At 39.0% G+C, this 6,745-nt stretch overlaps 1 long non-coding RNA gene across 2 annotated transcripts; it reads left to right on the top strand.

The window, feature by feature from the left end:
• Positions 1-751: 751 nt before the first annotated feature.
• Positions 752-4,149, top strand: LOC122551896. Of its 2 annotated transcripts, XR_006312232.1 has the most exons (3): positions 752-976; positions 1,264-1,367; positions 3,872-4,149. It is a non-coding gene; the product is annotated as an uncharacterized LOC122551896 (long non-coding RNA). The 2 variants fall into 2 exon arrangements; XR_006312233.1 differs by lacking the exons at positions 752-976; positions 1,264-1,367 and adding an exon at positions 2,192-3,509.
• The last annotated feature ends 2,596 nt before the right edge of the window (positions 4,150-6,745 follow it).

Raw genomic sequence — 6,745 nt, 5'->3', positions numbered from 1 at the left:
GAGATAATTGACAACATTGCATTCGCTTTCTTAATCATGGACTCAACCTGCATGTTTACCTTTAGAGAATCCTCAACTAGCACTCCCAGATCCCTCTGTATTGGCTTTATGAATTTTCTCACCATTTAGAAAGTAGTCCATGCTTGTATTCTTTTTTCCAAGGTGCAAGACCTCGCATTTGCTCACATTGAATTCCATCAGCCAATTAGACTTGTACAAAATCAAAATTTAGGTTTTGTTACTCAAAATCTACAAACACCTCAGTCCAACAATATATCAGAAGTTCCACGTTCAGAGGCTTACGATCAAGATCTAAAGTTAGTATTTGAAGCAGCTACGTAAGGAATTGTTGCAAAGGTGTGACAGAGATGGTTCCAGTAGTTTTGAAATGGAAGAGGGAATTCAGACAAACGACTTTCCTTCAAGACACTTTTCATAAAAGCAATTTGGTTTTGTTAGATTTTGTCTTGTGAATAACTCTTGGGTTTCATAGAATACAGCAGCAACTTTAATTACTCTATTTGATATGCAACAGTCACATCAACTTTCCTACACTGGGATTCTCATGGTTATCTATTGACTAAGTTGCCTGTTAGGACAACAGCGTGCATTTCCTGATATGAGGTTCACTAATTTTCAATCAAAGTCAGAAGCAAGGTTCACGGCAGACTTCAACAAATAAAGGCAATTCACAGAGCTGCTGGGCTTAATGATAAGCAACTATATAAAGTCAAATTAAAGCAGTCTTTTGTGTGGCCCCTGAGAAATTTGTTTAGCTAAACATGACAGCATTTCAGTGATTGATACTGTTGCTCATTTCAGCATCAACATTATCTCAGTTAACTGAAGCAATTAATATGAAAATGAGTAGTTCCATTCTTTCACACGTGATAATAAGAAAGAGCAAGTTTGGACGTGATGATCTGTTTCCAGCAAAGGATAAGCTTTGCAGAGATACAAATATGGAGGGATAAAGGTAATGTCAAAGACTTTAAAACTGCAAAGCTTGTGGTATATTTTAATAAACCTTTATTATGGAGCTTTATTGCTAATATTGTTTTTTAAACTAGTTTCTATTAATTAGCACACAATTTTTCGACAGGGTTTAATTAAGTACTTTGCCATTCAAACAAAGGGATCATATTTGAATACGTAACAATTAGACTGGTGTAATATTCCACTACAATTCATAGACAAGTATTTTATTTAATTTCTGCTCAGGGTAAATCTTGCACCATGTGTTTACATTTCTTTCACCACAAGAACTGCTGCGAAAGGAAAAGCAATTGCATTTCAAAAAGAATTCGTAAGAGCAACTACAAAAGGACACAGTTGCTAGTCCAAAAGGGCAGTCAGCCAAGCAATTTGTACGCAAGTACCTACTGCTTCATTCACGTCCCAGTTGTTCTTTACAACTATGTAATGTTTATAAATTGCGAATGTGGTGCTCGGTGTCCAATGTAGGTTACAATGTTCCATTCCCACCATTGTCATCCCTTAGAATGTTCAGAACATTCTGCTGCTGTCTTACAACATCACATTACTCTGTCAGCTTCTTCTTCAATACACCCAACGCAGATTAATTCAGAATTTCAGTTGGCTATATTCCATAAAGTTTTTCACAGAATCCTAATGCACAAAAACACAACAGAGAAATTCTGGATGTTTTCACCTCACATGTACTCGCATTGTGACACAACTACGGAGCCCAAACTGGCAAATCATCAACTGCACTGTTTTGGAGGAAGTGTAGCACCACACTCCTAATAGTAAATTTGCATCATTAAAAATTGACCACTTCCACTGATTGAACATTCATGGAAGATAATTTCTTTATGACTGACTACCACATAACTATTTATGACTAATAACCAGAATGATGCGAAGCCAGGAATTGTCTTATGGGGAAAGATTGAGGAGTCGAGGCTGGTATTCATTGGAGTTTAGGCGAGTAGGAGGTGTCTCGAATGAAATGTATAAGATCTTGGGCAATCTTGACAGATGTTTCCTTTTGTGAAAGAATTTAAAATGGAAGCATCCAAAAATCAATACGTAATCCTTAAATGCAGGGTGTCATCCAATTTAAAACAATGATGAGGTGACTTTTGTTCTTCCAGTCATGTGTTTTCGGAATTCTTTTCCTGAAAAGATACTGGAATCAATTTGACTATTTTGAAGGCAAAGGTTGGTAGATCTTTGTTAAGCAAGTGGGTGAAAGGTTATTAAGTATCGTCGGGAATGCACATTCGAGGTTACAATCAGATTAGCAAGGATCATTATTTATTGGTGGAGTAGGCTCATATGATGAATTTAATTTCAGCACCTTGCCACTAAATCAGCTAAACCAACAATGAGCTAATTGTTATTGAAAGTGCTTTCAAGCAATTGTCTTTCAGTATTTCAGATGAGATGTAACTGAACGTGAATTAATGAGCCATGTGCCTACTAAAGTGTAATCGGCATATTTTCAGCTAAAAGAAAACACAGGCTGTTAATTTCACAAAAATGCTCAAAACACAAAATGTAGCTTGTGGCTTGGTTTTATACAATTAAGCTTGGTATATTTCATTTCTCCCAGAAAGTTTCAAGATACTCTTTTTTTAAAGTATTTAAAGGTACTCTTTTTTTAAATCATAAGTGAGAAAGAGCAAATGGATTCTACTTTGAATTCATTTATTTTCTGATAGCAGTAAAGAGAGTTCCGTGCTCAGAGGTACCAATGGAATATTCCAGCACTTTTCAAACCAGTTTATGAAATCTTCTGATCAGTGATCCTGCAAATGTGAGTTTAGTATGTGCTGTGATTATTGGTGACTTTGACATTTAAACCTCACTGATGTTTTCTCAAAGGATTACACAAAAATACCTTCAAACTGCATGACCTTGTGCGTACATCAAAAATGTTAACCTTAAGTTAAAAGCCTGCAGGTTTCCACCACAACTGCACACGTTATGAAAATGCAAAACTTCATCTTTGGTAATCACACTTTTAAACTGACATGGCTGAATAATCTCCTGGTATCTGCTGTTGTTCATGTGTGCATTAACATTCTCTACATATTCTCTACTTTCATAGGTTGTTCTAACAACCAAAACTGAGAATGGACTTCCACCGTTACTGCACAAATTGTCACACATCACTAGGGTAGCATGCTAGAAATCAAACCCCACGTGATTCCTGGAGTCGTCACAAAAGATAAAGATATTAAAATGTAGGCTGAATTCCCCAAGGTGCATGTCTTTAAGAGCCAGGTTGACAGAAACCACGGACCAGTGTCAGTATAGTGATAAACAGGGGGGAAGTCTGGGAAGGCAATTTGTTGGTCCAGTCATAGAGGGTTTGCTGAGATGATTCTTGTGCTGCTTCTTGGTCTTCTCCCTCTAGATATTTTCACTTATTTGCAGGATACAGAGTTTGACTGGTTCCTACCGATAAAGGTCTTTGACTTATCAATTTAACATCACAGCTTACATCAACTGGAAAGAAGACATCAACTGGCTATCTTCAGGTCTGAGATACCTTTTACTAAAATGTAAGCTCAGCTCATTCTCCATGGGAACTCTGATGGTTTCTGCCCAAACATTCATGCCCAAAGCTGTTCAGATACCGAGGAGCTAATTACATGCTTGTTGGCAAGCCAAAGGCCTTTACCATCAATAATTAGTCACTAGTTCACAGACCTATTGGCTACTTTTTGTCATCCAAAGCTTCATTCATACACAGCCCTTGGCTCCAGCTGTCTGCAGAGTAGGCTTCTGTTGCTGCTTGAACAAGCAGCTGTGTAAACAACACTTACAATGAGTGTCAGGTGAATTGCTTTTAAAAAGCGCAGCAATTCTTGGTTTTTAACACATTATTTTCTCATTTCAGTCTTCAATCAAAAAAAGTGAAGGATACCTCTTTACAAAATGAAGTTCTCCCCGTAGATGTCATTGTGATGCTTCCCAATCTTCTCCATGTGGAGACACATCTTTGATGAATGAGTTATTATGAGAACTACTTGTCTTACCCTTTGTTTTATTTAAATTACTTGAAAAATGTGAAGGCTTTGTGCTTTGAAGTATTCTAGCTTGTGCATGTTGATGCAGATTTCTTTTTGTTTTGGTCAATGTCTCATAAATAAAGAATGGATGACACCTCATATTTGATTCCACAGTGTCCCTTGTTAATGCTTTAATTATTAAAGTTATGAAAATCATTGTTGTAGGTGACCACATATGCAGGAAGTATGTTCACTTGCAGCTCCTGATTGACTGCATAGAGAGCTTGGAGATGCAGATGGACTCACTATGACATTCATATGGACTCACTATGATGCTGAGGATGTTGTGGACAGCACATTTAGTGTGTTGCTCACACCACCAGTAAGGACTACACAAGCAGAAAGGGGTTGAGTGACTACCAGGAAAACTAGGAAGATTGGGCAGGCAGTGCAGGAATCCCCTGTGGCCCTGCAGCTCTACCATGTTGGATACTGTTGGAAGGCATGTCTTCTTATGGGAAAGCAACAACAGCCAAGTCTGCGGAACTATGCTTGGCTCTGCTGCACAGCAGGAGTGGACAAAGACTAGGAGATCTTTAGTGGTAGGGGACTCGATTGTAAGGAGAGTTGACAGACCATTCTGTGGCAACAAACAAGATCTCGAATGGTATGTTGCTTCCCTGATGTCAAAGTTGGGAATGCCTCAGAGCGAATTCTGAAGGGGGAGGGTGTACAGCCAGAGGTCATGTTCCAAGTCAGTACCAACAACATTGGTTAAAAAAAAGAGGTCCTGCTACAGAAGTTTTAGAGAGTCAGGTACTTGAATAAAGAGGAAGACGACTAAGGTTGTAACCTCTGGAATATTTTCAGTGCCACACGCTGCTGAGTACAGAAATAGCATGTTAGGTCAGATGAAACTGACTAAAGGGATGATGTAGGAGGGAGGACTTTAGATTTTTGATCATTGAGACAGTATCTGGAGTAGGTGGGACCTGCACACATCGGACGGGTTGCATCTGAACTGGAATGGGTCCAATACCCTTGCTAGGAGGTTTGCTTGTGAGATTTTAAACTTATTTGGAAGTAGGATAGGGCGTAGAGTAGATGGAAAGTTGGGAGCAAGGTGTAATTGGATGGAGAAGGAGTGCTAGGTCAGTCCAGTAAGCAGAGAATACATGGTTAGGATAATGTTTATGGAAGGTCTAGAAAGCTAAATTGTATGTATTTTAATGTAAGAAGCTTGATTGGTAAGACTAATAGTAATTTCTTGGGAAAATAACTGGATGGGTATATGAATAGGAAGGGTTTGGAGGGATATGGGCTGGGTGCTGGTAGGTGGGACTAGATTGGGATGGGATATCTGGTTGGCATGGACGAGTTGGACTGAAGAGTCTGTTTCCGTGCTGTACATCTCTATGACTCTATTACAAATGAATTTAGAGTGTAGATCAGCACATGGGATTATGAAATTGTTGAAATCACATGGTTGAAGGAAGGACAAGACTGACAGTTCAACATTCCAGACTAAGAAGTTTCAGGCGTGATTGGGGGAGCTGTAAGAGAGTAGAGCCATTGATAAAGGAAACCATGACTGCACTAATGAGGGAGGATGCCTAAGAAGATTCTTCAAATTACTCATTTGGATAGATCTCAAAAATGGAAAAAAAGGGCAATTACCTTGCTGGTATTGTACTACAGAACTCCCAACAGTCAGAGGGAGGTAGAGGAGGAGATATATAGACAAATCACAGAAAGGTATGAGAGAATCAGGGCTATAGTTGGAAAGGATTTCAAAATTAACTAAAATTAACTGGCATCAACTTAGTGTGAAAGGATTAGATGGGGTTGAATTTTTGAAGTGCATCCAGAAAAGCTTTTTGTGTGAGGACATAGATAGTCCTTCTACAGCTGGGGCAGTGGCTAGACCTAATCCTAGGGAATGAAGCTGGTCAAGTGGTTGAAGTTTCAGTGGGCAAGCATTTTGAGGATAGTGACCATAAGTCCATAAATTTCAAAGTTGCTATGGAAAGGGATAAGGATAGTGCAGAATTTAAGTGCCTAAATTGGAGGAAGACCAATTTCAATATCATTAGACAGGATCTGGCAAACATAGGTTGGGTGCTATTAGTTGCAAGTAAATCCATGTTTGGAAAGTGGGTATCTTTTACAAATAATATAGTGAGAATTCAGTGCCAGGATGTTCTTCTAAGGGCAGCAAGTTCAGGGAACTTTGGATGTCAAGGGATACTGAGAGTTTGGTAAAGAAAGGAGAGGAAGCATATGTCAGGTACAACACATTAAAAACTGGGGAAGCCCTTCAAAAGTACAGAGAATGTATGGGGTTGCTTGAAAAAAAACTAGAGGTCAAAAAGGGGCTAAAAAATCTGGCAAATAGGTCAATGAAAACCACAAAGGCTTTTATAAGCACATCAAGAGTAAGAGGATTACCGAGAAAGAGTGGGACCTATTAGAGGCCAAAGGGATGAGATAATGGATCTGGGTGATGTCTTAAATTAATATTTTTCATCTTGTTTTATAGAGGAGAAAAATATTGTAGTCGCGGATTTCAGTTTGAATGGTGAGATTCTAACATGTGTTAAAATGAACAAGGAGGAGGTAGTAGAAGCTTTAGCGGGCATAAAGGTACACAAATCCCCAGGGTCTAATGACATGCATCCCAGGCTGCTATGGGAGGTAAGGGGGGAGGTTGATGGGCTCCTGGCAGAGATATTTAATACTTCACTGGCCCCCGGTAGAGTGAG

This window comes from Chiloscyllium plagiosum, chromosome 1 (genome assembly GCF_004010195.1).
Source record: "Chiloscyllium plagiosum isolate BGI_BamShark_2017 chromosome 1, ASM401019v2, whole genome shotgun sequence".
Lineage (NCBI taxonomy): Eukaryota > Metazoa > Chordata > Chondrichthyes > Orectolobiformes > Hemiscylliidae > Chiloscyllium > Chiloscyllium plagiosum.
The sequence above is the reverse complement of the archived record's forward strand: the minus strand, read 5'-3'. Positions and strand labels throughout refer to the sequence as shown.